This window comes from Tamandua tetradactyla, chromosome 12 (assembly GCF_023851605.1).
Source record: "Tamandua tetradactyla isolate mTamTet1 chromosome 12, mTamTet1.pri, whole genome shotgun sequence".
Taxonomy (NCBI): domain Eukaryota; kingdom Metazoa; phylum Chordata; class Mammalia; order Pilosa; family Myrmecophagidae; genus Tamandua; species Tamandua tetradactyla.
In genome coordinates this window covers 86,050,037-86,073,109 of record NC_135338.1, presented here as the reverse complement: position 1 = coordinate 86,073,109, position 23,073 = coordinate 86,050,037, and the positions used below count along the sequence as shown (strand labels likewise).

The 23,073-nt window shown below is 47.5% G+C and overlaps 1 protein-coding gene across 2 annotated transcripts in view; it reads right to left on the bottom strand.

The window, feature by feature from the left end:
- The window catches only part of LOC143652448 (protein FAM169B-like), a 212,003-nt gene that overhangs the window by 30,982 nt on the left and 157,948 nt on the right, over positions 1-23,073 (bottom strand). The gene's annotated exons all lie outside the window — the stretch shown is intronic.

Below are 23,073 nucleotides of genomic sequence, written 5' to 3'. Positions count from 1 at the left end.
ATTGGAGTCGGTGGAGGCACAAGTATGGGGGAGCACAGGACATGTCTAGAAAAGAGTGAGTCATCAGGTGGACCAGAAGGCAGATTGTCCCTAGGGGAGTGGTTGGAGATACAGCCAGAAAGGTCAGAGGACTTGAGGGTTAGGGGAGGAGTTTAAACTAAATCCTATAAGCAATAGGTAGCCCTGGAAGGTTTCTAAGCAAAGGACCAGAAAGAATGGGCAACTTATTCTAACAGATAGTGTGTCTAGATTGGGCTAACCCCACAAGGAAGAGCCTCATGGGTTAAAGCCTCTGAGGACAAAAAAGTAACATTTGCATAGGGGATGTGATGATTTTAAAATATGCCCACAAATTCCTCAACTCTTCTCCCTTCAAAAGGTGGAGATCCCCCTCTCCTTAAGTATAGGTTGGCTTCCAGCAAATGGAATATGGGGAAAGAAATGGTGTCTGACATCTTAAGATTAAGTCTTAAAATGTTTGGAGCCTGAGTGTCTGAGAGGGACTTAAACTCCTTTGGAGATGAAAATTATGTGGCTCTGTCACTGTCATCACAGCCATCATTGTCACCACTGTCAGGCTGGGTATTTAGAACATTTTTCCTTTTAAAGAATATATTCTCAAAAATGGCTTCGTACAAAATGATTTCATTTAGGGGGGATTTCCAATGCCTCATTTTAATCATTGAAAGTTCCAAAGCACATCCCGGAACACTAATAAGCTTCCATTTTGATGTTTTGTTTTCTAAAATTCTTGTAATTACCCCCTGAGTATTTGAGGAATTTGGAGCAAGTGTGACCTTTTTCAGCAGTGAAATAAGCAAGCACATTTTTAAAAAGAGTGTGCGTTGACCAAAGAGCTAGCTCGCATGCACGTGGGCACACAGCCATCCCAACAGAATACCCAGCTGAGACAGGATTTCAAGAACCACATTGCTTGACCCATCAACACTTTGGAATTGAGCAGGGAGAAAGGAACTCAGCTGGACCAGGAGAGGAACAAGCAAGATGTGTTGACAGCATCTTCTGTAAAAGATTCTGGAATCAATTGGTATCCTTCTGTTGGCCCTCCCTGGCAGCAGATGCGCCTGCCTTCGCCAAGGGCCAGATACAGCCAAACATTTGATGAAATCTGAGCCTAGCTGCTTGGACCAGAGGCAAGCAAACCCATTTGCACACTCCCTTTTGCCTCCCCTCGAAGTAGCCATCAACGCACTAATGGAATATGGTATTTACTCAGAAAGTCAATAAACTCCAGGACCAGAAAGCTGAGGAGACCTGAACTCACTCTGGTGGGTTTAAATGATGGGCATTTGTTTTCTCACAGTCCCAGAGGTAAGGAGCCCAAAATCAAAGCGTCGGCAGGGCCGTGTTCCCTCTGAAGCCTGCAGGGTTCTGGTGGTAGCTGGCGATCCACCATGTTCCTTGGTTTGTGGCATAACAACTCTGCCTCCATCACATGGCTGGCTTTCTCTCTCTTCTCCCTCTGTGTCCACATTTCTTCCCCTTGTAAGGACACCAGTCATATTAGAACAGGGCCCAGCCTAATCCGGCTTGGCCTCACCATAACTAGCAACATCTTCAAAGATCCTACTGTTAAGTAAGTTCACATTCTCAGGTCCATCCTCCACACCGAGGAGACACTCACTCTAGCCTGCAAGGAGACTGGCCACGCTGACTCTGACCCTCATCCTTAGAACCCACACAGGTTTGACCTTTCTTCACAAACACCCCCAGCACACACACACACGCACATACATGTATGTCATGTATGTCCATTCCCACATGTGCGTGCACACAGGAGCTAAGCTGCACAGCCAGTTTCCCACTCAGCACTGGAGTATGTGGCCTGGGAGGTCCTCCTTATTGGTTGCAAACTCTGGTGAGTTCTGAGTTCTTACAGTCCAGGAAGGCCTGTACAATTTTCCACTTCCCTTTGCAAATTGCCGAATGAGAGAACCTGAACCCAGGGAACTGCCGTGTAAGACAAAGCTGCCCGCAGCCCTCTTCCACAGGGGCCATTCCTTTTCCTGGGCATCTCCAGCCTCCCCTGAGCAGGTTCTCCCGGGAATTCCTTGCTGGGCCAGTTGCGCTAGAAATGGATGGAAGAGAGGCTACTGATACAGCTTCAGCTCACTCTCCTCTGGGACAAGTTTTATCTAATGCAAATGGGACCAGAGCTGAGCCTTGTGGGGTGGATCCTGGGGTGGGTCCTGGGGTGGGTGATCCTCCTTATAGGGGATGGAGGGTGCCAAACCTGCAAATCCTATCAAAGGACAGGAGGTGGCTGCCTTCTTAGGTCCCCAGGCTCACTTGGGTCTGCATCATGGAGGCATACCCAGCCCTCCACCTTCTAGTAAGTCCCTCCCCACTTAAGTGCTGAAGGAGCAGAAAAGGCAGCTGAGAGATGGACTAGGCGCGTACACACTGTGAGGCCCAATAGTACATCATCTCTTCTAATCACGGCTATAAACTTTGAACACAGATGAGGCTCTGGAGCCATGAAGGCCATGTGTTCATGGTAGAAGTCAGGATTTGAGCACAAGACTCAACAGGAGCTCTCTTTCCCCCTCCCTAGACTGTCTTCCCAATGGACCCCTTAAAACATCAAAAAAAGGTTTGCTTTCTTCTTTTCTGGGATCAATGAGGACCATGCAGCCAAGGATGTCTGCAATGGTGTCATGTCGCCATCAATCACAGGGCTCTGTGTACCACTTCTGGCCCAGTTCTCCTAGTTAGTTCATGTCACCTCTTCTTGGGACATTAGCATCTTAGTAGGACCCCAAGTGCAGAGAAACTGCCCCCAAAGGCAAGAGGGCCTTCTAACCTTTCCCTCCAAACCCCTGCCAGGTCATAACACACCACACACACTGGAGGGTTTTAAACCATGCAACAAAATCCTCAGGGAGGTAAGAAGTGGATGGTTCCCAAACCAATCCACTGCTGGGGTGGATTTTATAGCTGCAGTCCTGGCACTGAGTGCAGAGGAGCACGGCGCTTGGAAGGCGTGGGAACCACCCGCAATCGCTCATGCCTGAAATCTGCCTTCCTGCCAGAAGCCAGGAGACTTATGAAGGTCTTTCAACCACAGCTGAGAAGAAAGGAATTTGTTTTTCCAGAGCCCACACTGAAAGAGAGCCCCCTCCTGACACTACAGCATTTGCACAGATCCCATGGTACCAAAGAGGAACTGAAATAGCTTAAGCCACGAGAAGGAACTTAGAGAATATTCTGACTCTGAAATCTGCCTCCAGAACGTGATAACTTAAAAAGGAACAACATTGTCTATGCTGAGTCCCCGCCTAATCATAAGAAAACATTAGGTAGCCACAATATAAAGAACATTCTATTAAAAAAAAAAGTGGAGGTATTGCATTCTCCAAAAACATCGAGAAATGCTGTGGAATATTCCAAATTAATGGAATCTAGAAAGACATGACAATTAAATGAAATATATGCCCTCTAGAATGGATCCTGTACTAAAAGGGAGCAAGTTTAAAGGGCATTTTTAGATCAAGTGTAAAAATTGGAATATGGATGGGAAACGAGATGAAAGTATTGTATCAATGCAAATTTATGAAGTTGATAATTGCAATGTTACCTCCATACTTAGGAAATGCACACTGAAGATTTTAGGGGTAAAGGGTCTTGACATAGGTAACTTGACCTCAAATCGTTCAAGAAAAATATCATATATGTGTGTGTGCACGCACACACACACACACACACACACACACAGCAAGTCTGGGTAAGGGCTTACGGATGTTCCTTGTACTAGTTTTTTGTTTTGTTTTTTCTGCAACTTTCATAAATTCTAAATTAACTCCAAATAATTTTTTTAAATTTGATCCTTGAGCAACTACTGGCAGAGGCAGAGAATTCTCCACTACCAGGATAGTGGTAGCAAAGTGTGATCAAACAAGGATGTGTCCAGCACTGGAGGACCCATGCAAGTCTTCCCAAACACAGGCTATGTTCCAGAGGCTTCCATAGACCCTAGCATGGGGTGAGCAAAACCAACTGTTTCCTAGAGCTTATAGGCTGGAGGAGGAAGAAATAAGTCAAACTCACACATGTAAATTTATCATCACCAATTGTTAAAAAGCTGTAGAGGAAATATTCAAAGAGATAAAAGAAAGTGAAAAGGAGAACCTGTGAGAACGTAAGACCAAGAACCTGAGTGAGACTGTGTTTCAGGAAAGCCTAACCCAAAAGCTGCAGGAGGTATGTGGCATTCTGGGGATCGTCCTGGCAGGTTTTACTGATTTATTAACTCAGAGAATGAAGCAATGGAGGGGCCATGGGCAAACCCCAAGTGAGCAATTAGGTGGACAGCAGAGCCCCTTTCTGGGGAGAGCCTCAGGGAGCTCACCCAGTGTGAATCCACACACAGACCTGGGGCACCCTTCACACAGGGCTTTCCTCCATTTGAACTTGGGGCTTGTGGTAGTTACAGTTGTCAACTTGGCCAGGTGAAGGCACCTAGCTTTGTTGCTGTGGACATGAGCCAATGGTACGTGAACCTCATCTGTTGCTAATTACATCTGCAGTCAGCTAGGAGGCGTGCCTGCTGCAATGAATGATGTTTGACTTAATTGGCTGGTGCTTAAATGAGAGAGTGCAATGTAGCACAGCCCAAGCAGCTCGGCATTCCTCATCTCAGCACTCGCAGCTCAGCCCAGGCCTTTCACCCCGGGGAAAGATGTTGGAACCCAGAGGCCTGGAGAGAAGGCCAGCAGAGACCATCCTGTGCCTTCGCACGTAAGAAAGAACCTCAGATGAAAGTTAGCTGCCTTTCCTCTGAAGAACTAACAAAATAAATCCCCTTTTATTAAAGCCAATCTGTCTCTGGTGTGTTGCATTCCGGCAGCTAGCAAACTACAACAGGGCTCCATCCAAGTCTGTCTCCCCTCTGGTCCTTGAATGTGTGTCCAGCTCTGACTGGGGGCCCATCCTGATGGGGAAGTCCCACCTGTCCTCACCTGGGCTGGCAGCCCCGCCCCTGTGATATGGATTCTCTTCTTGAGAAACACTCTAATCCTAAAGGTGCAGCGCTCACTAATGCCTGTGAACCGTCTTCAGGGCCTGGGCACTTTCTTTTACACACGGTTGGTAGAATCAAAGCTTTGATCCTTGGGAGCCTGTGAGTTCTTCAGGCAACCTCCAGGCAGGTGGCATGAGCTGTGAATGAGGAGGCAGGGACTCGCGCTGCACAAGGGGCTTGCTGAGACCCCTCCAGCCTGATGCCAGTGAGTAGGGATGAGTCCCAAGATGGCCCCAAGCACAGGCAGCTCCCGATGCCAAGTCAGAGCACCACAGCTCCCAGGGGCCCATTCCCAGAGGGGACTCCGGTGTTTGCTATTTCACTCACATACTTTCTGGGCGAGAAGATTCTGGAATCAAATACTTGATTCCCTTCCTAGATGTGTGACCCGACTCAGCCACCCTGTAAACTGAGGGCAACCACAGTGCCCCTCTCCCAGGGTGGGTGGGGTGAGAACTGAGGAGGTTCATCCTTTTAGAACCGAGGCTGGCCCACGGTTAACTGTTACCTCCTCGCTGCTGTGCCGTTTACAGCTTGTCCTGCAGCGACATCCTCCTGAGGGCCCATGGGGCCCAGCAACACCCGGCCACCTGCACGTATTCTCTGATGCTGACCCTAGAGTGGGCCCCAAGCCCGGTCGCCCGCCGCGTGTCCCGCCTGCCCTCCCCCTGCCCCCACCGGCCGGTCCCTGCGCAGCCGTGTCCTCCTCAGACTGAGCGGACTGTTCCGTCCTTATCCGGGGCCCTCTGCGGGCCCTTGGCCAAGGTAGGCGTGGTTCTTACAAGTCCCCGCCGCGGCTCAGTCGGTGCACAGACACGCAGAACAGGCGCGGTGCAATCGAACTGGAGGCTTCCGGTGAGGAGAAAGCAGCCCCCCACGCGCCCTCTGCCACCCAAGTGGCCGCAGGCCCTGTGACGGGAACTCTGCACCCCGAGAGGCTGGGGGGGGGGCGGGGCGGGGGGATGCAGGCTGCCAAGTCCTGAAGCGCTCTCCAACCCTCCAGCCCCGGCTCCCTCTGGTCAAAGCCTCCGGGCTGCCTGTGCTTTCCCGACATCTTTAGGAACCGGGCCTCGGCTCACACCCGCGCCGCGTCACGCCACTCCGGGGGCTCGGCTGGACCCGGGAGGCGGCGGCGCGCCCCGCCGAGCCGGCAGGAAAGTGCACCAGCGCCATCTAGCGGCCGTGCGGGGCGGCGGCGGAGACCGCCCGCCACCACCAGGGCCAGCGCGGCCGACCCGCGGTCACCTCGCAGAGACTGTCTTCGGGGCGGCTTGAAGAACGCAAGCGGTTATCGCTGCCACCTTACAGAAAGAAGTCAAGGCCAAAACGCGGACGGAGCTGTGACCTACTACTCGGCTTGGGAGGGGCCTAAAGGGGTCGCCAGACCGGGATTCCGGGGTCCCCCCGGGCGCGGCCCCTGGGCTCAAGGTCTGTCCTACTCACAGTGGGTTCCCACCCACAGGAACGGATTGAGTCTCAGAACGTGTTTTCCCCGGGTACATACAGCTCCAAACCACCACACCCACGGTGTTTAACAACAACAACAAGTCGTCCGCTCACCACTGAAAGCCATCTCACCTCCCAGGCGGGGGCCACATCCTCATTTTGGGGAATCGGAGACACGCGACACCCCCAGACCCCCACGCCCCCAGGCGCTCCCCATTTCACTCCGGCTCTTTCCGGCGCGCAGCCTCCCGCGGGAAGGCAGAGCCCCTCGCGGGCAGAAGCCGCAGAAGCCGAGACCTATCCCGCGTGGGGCCGGCCTGCCGCTGACAGCTCAGTCCACAGCCCACGGCATCTAGAATTCTGGCATCTTCTTGCCTGGCCATTTCATTTCAGAATCCCTGCATTTACTTCTTCCTTGACCGCTGCTGGCTGAATGCTCTGGGCAAAGGAGGCCAAGCTGGTGGGTGAGAGCCGCGGCAGCCCCACGCGCGCCTTCCCCCACAGGTGTGCTGGCCGCTGCCTCTCCGAGGGGAGGCTGGCTGGTGGCCGGCTCCATCTTCAAGAGCAGGAGGGGCCTTAGAGAGCGCCCCACGCGAGCCCCTCCTGTGTGGAGAAGGAAAGGTCTGCACCTGCCCACCTGAGGACAGAGACGGGCTGGATCATGGCCCCTGACTCCCGCACACTGATCTCGCTTTTACCACTCAGATTCTTCCCACCCCAATTTAAGCGGAGTCAGTCGAGATTCCTGGCACCCCGGAGAGAGCATGCAAGCCCCTCACACTACAATAATCTAGAGTCTCGTGGTAGGCTGTGTGGGTATCAGGACATTTGCTCATGTGGGAGGTTGCACACGTGACCTGCTGGACCAGACTGTCATCCCATAGAAACGAGCCCCGGAGCCTGGGTTAAATAGTGCATCCCTGAGCAGTTCCCTCCACCCTCATCCCAGAGCTCCAGGAGATTCATCCTGGGGATCTGCAGGTGGTCAGGGCCATATGTGTGCGTGTGCGTGTGCGTGTGCGTGTGCGTGTGTGTGTGTGTGTGTGTGTGTGTGTGTGTGTACACTCAGATTCCAAAGCTTGGAGCAGGGAAATAGAATTCCAGGCTAGTTTTGTGAGGCAGCAATTTAAGAGCTATCAGAAAACCCTCCCAACTAAAAATATGCCCCCTACTGTCGCTTTATTCCTTTGGATAAGAGCTCTCTACTTTTTTTCAGTATGTCCGATATATTACCTAAAACCACACAGCAGCCTAAATGTTCAACAAGATGAAAGTATTATGTAAACCATTTGTTTTAGTTTGCAAGCTGCTGAAATGCAATAACCAGAACTGCAACGGCTTTTTGAAAAGAGGAATTTAATAAGGTATAAGTTTGCAGTTCTAAGCCTATAAAAATGTCCAAACTAAGGCATCCAGGGAAAGACACCTTAATTCAAGGAAGGCTGATTGGTCAGGAACACCTCTGTCAGCTGGGAAGCCACGTGGTTGGCATCTGCTGGTCCCTTGCTCTTGGGCTCTGTTGCTTTCAGCCTCTTCCTGTGGGGGTTCCTCACTTTGCTTCTCTGGGGCTGACTTTCATCTCTTGGCTTTCCTTGGCTCTTTCTAGATTCTGGCTTGCTTAACATCTCATGGCAATGTCTGCTAAGGTCCAAACGTCTCAAAATATTCGTGTCTCTGTTCTCCGAGTGTTGGTATCTGTGTCAGCTCTGCCCTGAAGTTTCTGTCGGCTCTGTCATTTCTAATTCTCTCCAAAATGTTTCTGCTTTTAAAGGCTCCCAGTAAACTAATCAAGACCCATCTGGAATGGGTGGAGTCACATCTCCCTCTAATCAAGAGGTCACCCCACAATTGGGTGTGTCACATCTTCATGGAGATAACCTAATCAAAAGTTTCCATGTGCAATATTGTTTAAAAGGACAGCTGTCCCCACAAGGCGGAATCAGGATTAAAATATGTTTTTTCTGGGCACATGATACTATCAAACAAGAGGAAAGTATTTATGGTGTATCTATGCAATAAACTCTTATGCAAACTTAAATATAGTGGTTAAAGAGACTGGGGTCAAATAACACAGATACCACTCAAACAGACACACAAAGCAGGAAGCAAAATCGCATGTACAATACAATTACAACTATGGTGTATGGCACCTTACTTTGAAAAACAAAAGTTCTAGAAGCATATACACCAAAACCCAGCAGTGTACATCTGGGGCAGTGTGGAGAAATACAGCAAGACATGAGTCTGGTAAAGGGAAGGGTGGCCTTCCCACCACAGAGCCTCCAAGCTGTCCCCCTACATGGCTGTCACGGGGGACTCAGGCTTCCTAACCTGGCTTTGGGTCCACACTGTCCCTTCTTGGCAGTTTCTCCATGGGGACACTGCACCCGCAGAAATGCTACCAGGCTTGCCGTGTTCCCCTGGGAGCCCTTCCTATCTGTTGGAGCTTTCAATTGGGTCATTGCCGGGGGTTGGAAGTCTGGAGGGGATGTGAGATATGGAAACCTGGGTCCAGACTTAAAGGAGTTTACCGTCCATAGGCCAAACAATCTTGCCAGTCACTGATACCCTCCTGTCTCCTCTCTTCCCCACCGCCTCAGTACCGTCTCCCTCTTCTCAGAAAACCCCTACCCACTCAACTCTCGGGCTGCCCCAAACGTCTGATCTTTGGAAGCATATGTGCTGTGTCTGGATGATTTTTCCTTCATGAGCAGTATCTCTGCTCCCTCTGAGCCCATTTGCCCAAACATCTTATCAGCAATGTTTAAGGTAATATGTTGACAAGCTGGTTCTTAAGTCTGGGAGGAAAGACATCAAGGAAGCTACTGGAAGCAAGATGAGGAGACACACAGAGAGAGCAGACCAGAGTCTCCCCTTTTAGTCTTGCTTCCCCATCAGTTGCAGCGCAGAATCCAGGCCCAGCACCCATGGACCCCTGAGCTGGATGCTGACTCCAGCCTTTGCACCAGCTGGTTGTGTTGCTGGAACCACCCCTTCTTCTCCTGCCCCAGCACACTGTGCCGTGATGACTTCTATGATCCCTACATCTCAGGGGTCACCTCCCCCAGGAACCATCCCCACCCCCAACAGTTCAGGAACCCACTGAGCACCCCAGTTCAGCCTCTAACTCTTATTATTGATTCTTTTAGGGGCTGCTATTTGCACTAGCTGGAAAGTTCCAGAGGGCATTGATTTCATAATCATAATTAGAACCCAAATAAGCCGAGAGCCTGATATGCCTGGGAAGGTCTGGGGTGCCTTGGTTACCAGTTTAACCAGGAGGGGGCCCGACGGCCAGATGGGCATCTCCCACCCCACCCAGACCATCAGCACCAGCTCAGCCTGGGACTGTCCTGCACCCGCTCTCAACTGGTCCTCCCTGGTGGCAGCAGCCGCCTGTCACCCACCAGGCCATCCGCTATTCCGCAGCCTCATTCCCAGCCGTGGCCACCAGGAGTCAGGTCCCCCTAGGCTACCGGATGTTTATCTTAAGCCTCCCAGGGAAATCCTGTGTGGGATGGGGGTGATCGTTTCAATTTTAAAATGAGCAAAACCTGCCCCAAATATGTCTGCTGCTGTGACGAAAAAGGCAAAGTAGCGCGTCGGGAAAACTAAGGGTGGAAACAGGACTACGTGTATGACAGACGATGAAACGCCCTAGACCCGTGGACCCCGGGCGTTCTGAGGATGCCGCGGGGGCGGGGAGGGGAAAGGGTGAAGGAGGGAAGGTGGGGGGGTGGGTAGCAGTGCTGAGTGACGGAGGGCCCGGCACGCAAAGGGATGATTCCCAGACCCTGCGCCTTGCAGCGCGGTGGGAAGGGCGGCCATCGCCCTGGGAGAACTGCCTTCTCCGGGAGCGCCCTGGAGGCTGGGTGCACGCCACCGTTCTCCTGCCTCACTCCTTCGCTTGCACTGCAGCAGCAGCAGCCCAGGAAGGGTCCGGGGGCAGGGGGAGGGAGGGTCCCACTTTAACCAGCGGAAGGGAGGCGGGTGCACTTTGGCGGGTTTAGGACCCCCTGACTACTGATTGGCAAGCCTGTGGGGAGATCTGGAATCTGTCTGCACCCCTGGATTCGCACAATGAAAACTAAGCTTCCCCTCCCCCCCCCACCTTTAAAATGAAAAAAAAACAAAGGCACTCGCGGCCCTCTCTAAGCACGGGTCTTAGTTGTGTCGTTTGTCCGTCACCTCCCTGAAATTAGGTGGATGGGGCTGTGAACACAGGGACACGGTTCCCCCTTGAAAAGGGATCGCCCGCTGTTTACATCAAGGCAAACTGGGAGGGCGATGGGGAGGGCATGAGTCGGCTGTCCCATTCTGCTATTCTTGTTCGTGAAGCTCCGGACCTACCGCAGCATTTAAGGCTGCCGGCCTGGCCAGGCCCTCCTCGGCGCTGGCACGAAGGCCCCTGTCCATTGCGCTGAGACCCCGACTTGGCGCCGGCAGAGCGCAGAGCGCAGAGCCGGGAGCGGGCGGGCGCGGGACTCTGGTCCGTGCAAGGCTGCCACCGCGCGGCCGTCACAGGGATTGCCTTTGGAAACAGCCCAGTTGCGCGCAAGCGCGCCTTAGTTTTAAGGCTTTAAGGGGGTCCACGCTGCCTGCTATTAGGGTTCCGTTTCCTGCCATCAGCCAGAATGTGGGTTGGAGATACAGATTAAAATCCTTTGAGGAAGATCGAAGTTCTAACTTTTCTTTCCATCCGGGTGTGAGACTTTTCCAGGGCTCTTTCTGGAGGATGCCAGGAGCCTCCACTACAGGCAGGCTGCGATTTCTCCTGCAGACGAGGAAGAATTTTCTTACCAGTCCGGACAGTCCAAAATGCCAAGATGCTAAGCTTAATCACGCCTGGCCCTGGTCTCCTCTGGGTCATCTTCAAAGGTCCAGACAAGATAGACCTCCCCGAACCTGCCCTCGCCCCCTCACACCTGGGCACAGCCCTCAGCGCTCCTGGGGCCCCTCTGTGCGGGAACTGCGCCTGGACCAGACCAGACGCTCAATTAACAGTGGTGTGAAAGACAGCGTGGCACCAAATCCTTGGTGGGTGTCTCCTAGGGGTGGCGCAGCCTGCTCTGAAGCTACCAAATCAAACAAGATTGGAGTTCACCTAAAGGGAACTGTCGGGCTAGGGCAGTTTTCACAGCCTTGGCCCCACACTGCAGGCCAGATAATTCTTTGGTTGTTGGAGATCTCTTGTGCATTTTAGGATGTTTAGCAACACCCCTGGCCTCTACCTACAAGCTGCCAGTAGCACATCCTCCCCAGTGAGACTACCAAAAATGTCTCCAGACATTGCCAGATGTCCCCAGTTCCAGTAGGCAAAGTTGTCCCCAGTTGTGACTCACTGGCCTAGGAGTGTACTAGTTTCCTAGGGCTGCTATAACAAATTCCTGCAAATTTAGCAGCTTAAAATGACACACAGTTATTATCTTACAATTCTGGAGGTCAGAAGTCTGAAATGAGTCTGGGTAAAAGCCAAGGTGCTGGCAGGCCTCCGTTCCTTCTGTAGGCTCTAGGGGAGAATCTGACTCCTTGCCTTTTCCAGCCTCTAGAGCCTGCCGGCATTCCTTGGCTCCTGGCATGTTCTTCCATCTGCAAAGCGAGCAATGGCTGGTCGAATCTTCTCAAACTTCTAATGCTGATGGTTCTCTTCTGTTGTTGAATCCCCCTCTGCCTCCCACTCATAAGGACCCTTGGATTGCACTGGACCTGCCCAGATAATCCAGGCCCACCTTCCCATCTTCACCTCCATCCCTTGAACACATTTACATCTCCTTTATCATGTAAGGTGGCAACTCACAGGTTCCAGGGATTCCGACAGGGACATCATTGTGGGACCCTCACTTAGCAGACCACAGGTGGATAAAAGGCTCCAGGGCCAGGGGGATAGCAGGTGAGTGACACTAGGCCCAGGAATTGGGGCTGAGGGAACATACCTCGCTGAAAGGGGCAGCATCTCTGATCTAGAACATCCTGGGCAGTCCCAATAAGTCCCCTCTGTAGACCGATTTGGACTCTTGAGCTGCCAGTTTGCCAACCCTGACTCATCCCTTCACTGCACTGATGAGGATGCTGAGGCACCCCGAAGGGAAGTGGCTGCCCGGGCCCCACCCAAGCAAGGGACTGGACTGGAACCAGACCAGACCCCCTCTCTTCCCAGTCCCAGGATCCACGTTCCCGGGACCCACCCAGCCCCTTGGGCAAACATTAGCAACCATGGCCTTTCAAGCTAAGCACCAGGCCAGTGAGAGAAGTGGACACACACACACTGCTTCCTATACCCCACACCACACCCGGGAGGCTGGGAGCCCCTGGGAACCCACCAGGGAGCAGGGCAGAGCGGCCGTGGGGTGTCAGAGCACAGCACTCGTAGGGAGGGCAGGAGGAGCACAGTGTCTGCCCCCCACTTGGGGCAAGGCCCAAGGCTGGTTCTGCACTAAAGTGTGAGGATTCAAGTGCCTGTGAGGGAAGTAGAGTGAGGCATCCAGTTGTTGGCTTTTAAGTTAAACAGCCAGGCTCATGTGGGCAGGGGTGGGAGGGGAATGAGAAACTCCCAAACTGATTTGGGGTCTCCAGAGCAGAAGGGGAGTGTGCCTCACTTCCGGCCTGGACTTCTAGGGAGCAGTGTGAGCCCCCCAAGTGCAGGGGAGAGTTGCCTGGGCTGCTGGGGCCAGCCTCACACAGAGCCATGCTGTCCCCAAGGGGTAGCAGACACAGAATTTCCTGCATAGCCAGGAGCAGCGAAGAAGGTAAAGAGACTAACCCAGTAGGTCCCCGCGCCATAGCACAGGCACACTGAGGCAACACCTTCCCAATCCTATGTAATTTGAACAGAATCCGAGAGTCCAAGGACTGAAGGAGCCACCCCGTGTGGTGTCACCCCTGACAGTGTCTGTGGGATGCAGCCAGGGAGGGGAACAAGCTCTCAGGGCTCTGCAGCCCTGCTTCATGCCACCAAGAACCCAGGTAGAAGATCTGGCCTTCGACTCTGCAGGTGACGTGGCTCAGTGGGAGAGGCAAAAACACCCTCTCTGGGCTCGGAGCTAGTTTGCAGCAACCTGGGAAAAGACACCAAGAAGGTGGCATCATCGATAAATACAGAACCCATCATGGTGCCTCCTTCGGGAAAATGGTGACAAAAAATGAAATCAGCCAGCGTGCCTAGTACACTTGCTCCCTCTGTGACAAAACCAAAATGGAGGAGCTGTGGGTGTCGGGCGCAGGGGTTCCTGCATGAAAACAGTAGCTGGTGGTGCAGATTCCATCTCCACTGTCACAGCAGAGCCCACCACCAGATGGCTGAGGAGGTTTCAGTGTTCATAGCAGCCCTGCTCATAAGTACCAAATGGAGGAACCTACCCAAGTATCCATCGAGAGATGTGTGGATAAACCCACACACAGTGGAATATTATTCAGCCATAAGAAAGAATGAATTTCTGAGACAGGCTGCAACATCGAAGAACCCTGAAGCCATTATACACCATGAAATAAGCAAGGGACACAAAACAGACATTGCATGATGTCTCTTATAAGAAAGGACAAGAAATAGTAAATACGTAGAGATAGAAAGCAGATTAGAGGTTACTGAAGGGTGGCATGAGCAGGGAAGGCAAAGGGCTTGTAAAAATTAAAAATTAAAAAAAAAAGACTAAAGGAAAGAAAGTCCAGTAGAAACATCTCTGGCCTAGAATAAATGGGATAATTTTATGTAGCAAAAACAAAGTACCTCAAAGCCATCAGACGGTCAGCAGGCATTAAAATGCCTTCAAGGAAGCAAATCAGTTGCCGTGGTCATGTATGGGGTTTTCTGATAGAAAGAGAAATTAGCCCTCCTGCTTAGGTCTGACTTGACACCAGACTTCTCTAGAGCAGAAGGCCGACTTTCCATGGTGACCAGTTGGGCACTGGGCTGGAGCATGTGCCATGCAGGAATTACCGTTGGGTAAGCCTAGCAGAGCAGCCAGACCCTTTTTCTCTTGCTTGGCCACAGTGACTATTCTTACCCAGTATGAGAAGTAGGTAGCAGTGGAGGGTGGACAAGGGATTTCTCTGATGGAAACTCGGACACCTAACTTTAACCTGCAGGTGCTAAAACATTTTCACCCCACTATGAGAAGTAAATCAAATGTAAATATTTCATATTGCTTCCCATAGAAAATGGGGGGGATTTAACAATTGTGTCGTGATTGGTTGGCCCCTGAGGTTTCTGCAAATAGCTGAAGCAGCTGGATTCATTACTCCCCATCCTAAAGGGCTGGTTCTCCAAGATTTCCCGGAACAAAGCACCTGATGCTGGGAGAGCCTAAAACCCCACTGCCTGGAAGAGAAAGTGTCTGAGGGTTGGTCAGAGCAGAAACTGGGTCCATCGCTGAGCTTGGGGCACACGATGGACTCCAAGGGCCCCCACCCTGCGTGAGTTCATTCATCAGGCAGAGAGCTGGATTCTGCCCACCCCACGCAGGGCTGAAGGGGCCACCTTCTTTCAGTAGGGACTCTGCTACACAAGTCTCTATATTCATTTTGGAGTTAAATAACCTCTTCTCCTGTTGCTTTCTTTAGGTGGGAATGAAAGGACAAGTAGTTACAAAACACAACTTTTTTTTTTTTAACTTTTTTTATTAATTAAAAAAATTAACAAACAAAACATTAAGATATCATTCCATTCTACATATATAATCAGTAATTCTTAATATCATCACATAGTTGCATTCATCATTTCTTAGAACATTTGCATCAATTTAGAAAAAGAAATAAAAAGACCACGGAAAAATAAAACGATACTAGAGAAAAAAGATTATGCATACCATACCCCCTACCCCTCGCTTTCGTTTACCACTAGCATTTCAAACTAAATTTATTTTAACATTTGTTCCCCCCTATTATTTATTTTTAGTCCATATGTTCTACTCTTCTGTTGATATAGTAGCTAAAAGGAACATCAGACACAAGGTTTTCACATTCACAGAGTATCATTGTGAAAGCTATATCATTGTTCAATCATCATCAAGAAACATGGCTACTGGAACACAGCTCTACATTTTCAGGCAGTTCCCTCCAGCCTCTCCACTACATCTTGAACAACAAGGTGATATCTACTTAATGCATAAGAATAACCTCCAGGATAACCTCTTGACTCTGTTTGGAATCTCTCGGCCATTGACACTTAGTCTCATTTCACTCTTCCCCCTTTGGTCGAGAAGGTTCTCTCCATCCCTTGATGTTAATTCTCAGCTCATTCTAGGGTTTTTCTCAGTCCCTTGATGCTGAGTCTCAGCTCATTCCAGGATTTCTGTCCCACGTTGCCAGGAAGGTCCACACCCCTGGGAGTCATGTCCCACGCAGAGAGGGGGAGGGTGGTGAGACTGCTCGTCATGTTGGCTGGAGAGAGGCCACATCTGAGCAACAAAACAGGCTCTCTTGGGGGTGACTCTTAGGCTTAAATTTTAAGTAGACTTGACCTATCCTTTGTGGGGTTAAGTTTCATATGAACAAACCCCAAGACTGGGGGCGCAGCCTATAGCTTTGGTTGTCCACACTGCTTGTGAGAATATCAAGAATTCAACTTGGGGAAGTTGAATTTCTCCCCGCTCCCACCATTTCCCGAAGGGGGCTTGCAAATACTTTTCCAGTCACTGATCAAATCACTCTGGGATTCATCGGGGCATCACTCTGGACAAACCAACAAAATCTCATGTCCTATCTGAGATTCCAAGTACTTATGACATTCAATCAAACTATCTACATAGTTAGGAAATGCTCTAGTCAAAATATAAATTTTGTAACTAATAAACATTTTTTGCTTTAGTCTCACACATAAGGTGAAATTTCAAAGTATTAATTATCATCTATTTTCAGCACCCTGCAATAATGACATTCCTTTGTTCTTCCTCATGCAAAAACATTTTTAAAATTTGTACATTGTACATTTCACTATTATTATACACGCTAGGCATTCCTAAATTATACCGTCTCGATCTTTAACATCTATCTTTCTTTCTGATTTCATTTATGTCCCCAGCCCTCCTCCCTCTATCATTCTCACATGCAGCTTCATTCAATGTTTTAACATAATTACATTACAGTTAGGTAGTATTGTGCTGTCCATTTCTGAGTTTTTGTATCCAGTCCTGTTGCACAGTCTGTCTGTGCAGAGTCTTCAGCTCCAATCACCCAATATCTTACCCTATTTCTATCTCCTAATGCTCTCTGTTACCAATGACATATTCCAAGTTTATTCACTAATGTCAGTTCATATCAGTGAGACCATACAATATTTGTCCTTTTGTTTCTGGCTAGTCTCACTCAGCATAATGTTCTCAAGGTCCATCCATGTTGTTACATACTTCAAAAGTCTATTCTGTCTTAAAGCTGCATAATATTCCATTGTATGTACATACCACAGTTTGTTTAGCCACTCGTCTGTTGATGGACATTTTGGCTGTTTCCATCTCTTTGCAATTGTAAATAATGCTACTATAAATATTGGTGTGCAAGTGTCCACAAAACACAACTTTTAATACAGCACTAAAACCATAAAGAATCAAAAAAATAGACAGACTATACTTCAAAATGAAAGGCTTTTGTGCTTCAAAAGACACCATCGAGAAAGTGAAAAGACAATTCACAGAATGGGAGAAACTATTTGTAAATCATGTCTGATAAGGGGTTTATACCCACAATATATAAATAACTATTTCAACTCAATAATAAAAAGACAAACGGGGGGGATGGGGCCAAGATGGCGGCTTAGTAAGGTACGCGCATCTTAGTTCCTCCTCCAGAGCAACTACTAGGTGAACAGAAACAATGCAGAACAGCTCCCGGGGCCACGGCAGGGAATGGACACACTGACTGGAAGACTCTGCTGCGGTGAGATCCCCGAGCGGCGCGTGCCTCCCCAAAACGCGGAAGCTGGCGGCCGGAGCTCCTCCCTCCCTCCTTCCCCGGCCGGCTGAGAGTCTCGGAGAGGCAAGTTTCCCAAGCCATGGCGGCCGGTGCCCCTCTTTTGCGGGCGGCTTCCTGGACCGGCTACGAGTCTCGGATCAGAGAGCTACCCAAGCCGCGGTGGCCAGCAACCGGCGCCCCTCCCCAGCGGGCGGCTTCCTGGTCCGGTGGCGAGTTCCCCGGGCTGCGGCAACCGGCGACCGGCACACCTCCAGGGAGAGGAGGGAATTTCCGACAGTGGCAGGGACTGGGTCCAACCAAACACCAATAGGGGCATTAATAAAGGAGCCACAGGGTCCCCTCAAGCCGTGGTGGCTGGCGCCCCCACCACGCGCAGCCCCCAGGAGCAACTGAGAGAATTGGATCGGAAATCCCCAGGCCGCGGAGAATGGTGACCGGGGGGGTCCCTTCCAAACACATGAGACAAATGTGTGCCCCGAGAGCCACCTACTGGGCAGGATAAGAAAAACAGAACCCAGAGATTTCACAGAAAAATCTTCCAACCTGTTGGGTCCAACACCCAGGGAAATCTGACTAAATGCCCAGACGCCAACAGAAGATAACGGATCACGCTCAGAAGATTGAAAATATGGCCCAGTCAAAGGAACAAACCAATAGTTCAAATGAGATACAGGAGCTGAAACAACTAATGCTGAATATACGAACAGAAATGGAAAACCTCTTCAAAAACGAAATCGATAAATTGAGGGAGGACATGAAGAAGACATGGGCTGAACAAAAAGAAGAAATAGAAAAACTGAAAACACAAATCACAGAACTTATGGAAGTGAAGGATAAAGTTGAAAAGATGGAAAAAACAATGGATACCTACAATGATAGATTTAAAGAGACAGAAGATAGAATTAGTGATTTGGAGGATGGAACATCTGAATTCCAAAAAGAAACAGAAACTATCGGGAAAAGAATGGAAAAATTTGAACAGGGTATCAGGGAACTCAAGGACAATATGAACCGCACAAATATACGTGTTGTGGGTGTCCCAGAAGGAGAAGAGAAGGGAAAAGGAGGAGAAAAACTAATGGAAGAAATTATCACTGAAAATTTCCCAACTCTTATGAAAGACCTAAAATTACAGATCCAAGAAGTGCAGCGCACCCCAAAGAGATTAGACCCAAATAGGCGTTCTCCAAGACACTTACTAGTTAGAATGTCAGAGGTCAAAGAGAAAGAGAGGATCTTGAAAGCAGCAAGAGAAAAACAATCCATCACATACAAGAGAAACCCAATAAGACTATGTGTAGATTTCTAAGCAGAAACCATGGAAGCTAGAAGACAGTGGGATGATATATTTAAATTACTAAAAGAGAAAAACTGCCAACCAAGACTCCTATATCCAGCAAAATTATCCTGCAAAAATGAGGGAGAAATTAAAACATTCTCAGACAAACAGTCACTGAGAGAATTTTTGACCAAGAGACCAACTCTGCAAGAAATACTAAAGGGAGCACTAGAGTCAGATACAAAAAGACAGAAGAGAGAGGTATGGAGAAGAGTGTAGAAAGAAGGAAAATCAGATATGATATATATAATACAAAAGGCAAAATGTTAGAGGAAAATATTATCCAAACAGTAATAACACTAAATGTTAATGGACTGAATTCCCCAATCAAAAGTCATAGATTGGCAGAATGGATTAAAAAACAGGATCCTTCTATATGCTGTCTACAGGAAACACATCTTAGACCCAAAGATGAACATAGGTTGAAAGTGAAAGGTTGGGAAAAGATAATTCATGCAAATAACAACCAGAAAAGAGCAGGAGTGGCTACACTAATATCCAACAAATTAGACTTCAAATGTAAAGCAGTTAAAAGAGACAAAGAAGGACACTATATACTAATAAAAGGAACAATTAAACAAGAAGACATAACAATCATAAATATTTACGCACCGAACCAGAATGCCCCAAAATACGTGAGGAATACACTGCAAACACTGAAAAGGGAAATAGACTCATATACCATAATAGTTGGAGACTTCAATTCACCACTCTCATCAATGGACAGAACATCCAGACAGAGGATCAATAAAGAAATAGAGAATCTGAATATTACTATAAATGAGCTAGACTTAACAGACATTTATAGGACATTACATCGCACAACAGCAGGATACACCTTTTTCTCAAGTGCTCATGGATCATTCTCAAAGATAAACCATATGCTGGGTCACAAAGCAAGTCTTAACAAATTTAAAAAGATTGAAATCATACACAACACTTTCTCGGATCACTAGTGAGGTCACTACTGACCTCACAGAAATAAAGGAGGTAATAACAGGATACTATGAACAACTTTACGCTAATAAATACAACAATTTAGAGGAAATGGATGGGTTCCTGGAAAGACATGAACAACCAACTTTGACTCAAGAAGACATAGATGACCTCAACAAACCAATCACAAGTAAAGAAATTGAATCAGTCATTCAAAAGCTTCCTAAAAAGAAAAGTCCAGGACCAGATGGCTTCACATGTGAATTCTATCAAACATTCCAGAAAGAATTAGTACCAACTCTCCTCAAACTCTTCAAAAAAATCGAAGCGGAGGGAAAACTACCTAATTCATTCTATGAAGCCAATATCACCCTCATACCAAAACCAGGCAAAGATATTACAAAAAAAAGAAAACTACAGACCAATCTCTCTAATGAATATAGATGCAAAAATCCTCAATAAAATTCTAGCAAATCGTATCCAACAACACATTAAAAGAATTATACATCATGACCAAGTAGGATTCATCCCAGGTATGCAAGGATGGTTCAACATAAGAAAATCAATTAATGTAATACACCATATTAACAAATCAAAGCAGAAAAATCACATGATCCTCTCAATTGATGCAGAGAAGGCATTTGACAAGATTCAACATCCTTTCCTGTTGAAAACACTTCAAAGGATAGGAATACAAGGGAACTTCCTTAAAATGATAGCGGGACTATATGAAAAACCCACAGCTAATATCATCCTCAATGGGGAAAAATTGAAAACTTTCCCCCTAAGATCAGGAACAAGACAAGGATGTCCACTATCACCGCTATTATTCAACATTGTGTAGGAGGTTCTAGCCAGAGCAATTAGACAAGAAAAAGAAATACAAGGCATCAAAATTGGAAAGGAAGAAGTAAAACTATCACTGTTTGCAGACGATATGATACTATACGTCGAAAACCCGGAAAAATCCACAACAAAACTACTAGAGCTAATGAATGAGTACAGCAAAGTAGCAGGTTACAAGATCAACATTCAAAAATCTGTAGCATTTCTATACACTAGCAATGAACAAGCAGAGGGGGAAATCAAGAAACGAATCCCATTTACAATTGCAACTAAAAGAATAAAATACCTAGGAATAAATTTAACTAAAGAGACAAAAAACCTATATAAAGAAAACTACAAAAAACTGTTAAAAGAAATCACAGAAGACCTAAATAGATGGAAGGGCATACCATGTTCATGGATTGGAAGACTAAATATAGTTAAGATGTCAATCCTACCTAAATTGATTTACAGATTCAATGCAATACCAATCAAAATCCCAACAACTTATTTTTCAGAATTAGGAAAACCAATAAGCAAATTTATCTGGAAGGGCAGGGTGCCCCAAATTGCTAAAAACATCTTGAGGGAAAAAAACGAAGCTGGAGGTCTCACGCTGCCTGACTTTAAGGCATATTATGAAGCCACAGTGGTCAAAACAGCATGGTATTGGCATAAAGATAGATATATCGACCAATGGAATCGAATAGAGTGCTCAGATATAGACCCTCTCATCTATGGACATTTGATCTTTGATAAGGCAGTCAAGCCAACTCACCTGGGACAGAGCAGTCTCTTCAATAAATGGTGCCTAGAGAACTGGATATCCATATGCAAAAGAATGAAAGAAGACCCATATCTCACACCCTACACAAAAGTTAACTCAAAATGGATCAAAGATCTAAACATTAGGTCTAAGACCATAAAACAGTTAGAGGAAAATGTAGGGAGATATCTTATGAATCTTACAATTGGAGGCGGTTTTATGGACCTTACACCTAAAGGAAGAGCACTGAAGAAGTAAATAAATAAATGGGAGCTCCTCAAAATTAAACACTTTTGTGCATCAAAGAACTTCATCAAGAAAGTAGAAAGACAGCCTACACAATGGGAGACAATATTTGGAAATGACATATCAGATAAAGGTCTAGTATCCAGAATTTATAAAGAGATTGTTCAACTCAACAACAAAAAGACAGCCAACCCAATTACAAAATGGGAAAAAGACTTGAACAGACACCTACCAGAAGAGGAAATACGGGTGGCCAAGAGGCACATGAAGAGATGCTCAATGTCCCTGGCCATTAGAGAAATGCAAATCAAAACCACAATGAGATATCATCTCACACCCACCAGAATGGCCATTATCAACAAAACAGAAAATGACAGGTGCTGGAGAGGATGCGGAGAAAGAGGCACACTTATCCACTGTTGGTGGGAATGTCAAATGGTGCAACCACTGTGGAAGGCAGTTTGGCGGTTCCTCAAAAAGCTGAATATAGAATTGCCATACGACCCAGCAATACCATTGCTGGGAATCTACTCAAAGGACTTAAGGGCAAAGACACAAACGGACATTTGCACACCAATGTTTATAGCAGCGCTATTTACAATTGCAAAGAGATTGAAACAGCCAAAATGTCCATCAACAGACGAGTGGCTAAACAAACTGTGGTATATACATACGATGGAATATTATGCAGCTTTAAGACAGGATAAACTTATGAAGCATGTAATAACATGGATGGACCTAGAGAACATTATGCTGAGTGAGACTAGCCAAAAACTAAAAGACAAATACTGTATGGTCCCACTGATGTGAACCGACACTCGAGAATAAAGTTGGAATATGTCATTGGTAACAGAGTCCAGCAGGAGTTAGAAACAGGGTAAGATAATGGGTAATTGGAGCTGAAGGGATACAGACTGTGCAACAGGACTCGATACAAAAACTCAAAAATGGACAGCACAATAATACCTAATTGTAAAGTAATCATGTTAAAACACTGAATGAAGCTGCATCTGAGCTATAGGTTTTTGTTTTGTTTTGTTTTTACTATTATTATTACTTTTATTTTTTTCTCTATATTAACATTCTATATCTTTTTCTGTTGTGTTGCTAGTTCTTCTAAACCAATGCAAATGTACTAAGAAACGATGATCATGCATCTATGTGATGATGTTAAGAATTACTGATTGCATATGTAGAATGGTATGATTTCTAAATGTTGGGTTAATTTCTTTTTTTCCGTTAATTAATAAAAAAAAAAAAAAGACAAACAGGGGGTACAAGGGTAGTTCAGTGGTAGAATTCTTGCCTGCCATGAGGGAGACCGGGGTTCAATTCCCAGTCTATTGGCTTCCCAAAAACAAACAAACAAACAAAATAATTCAACAAATAGTGCTGCAACAATGGGATACTCACATGGAAAAATAATGAAGTATGACCCCACCATATAGCATACGAAAAAAAAAAAACAGCCCAATTAAAAAATGATCAAAGGATTTAACAAACACTTCTCTTCTCCAAAGAAGATGTATAAGATTATCAACATCATAATGGTGTTCAACATCATTAGCCACC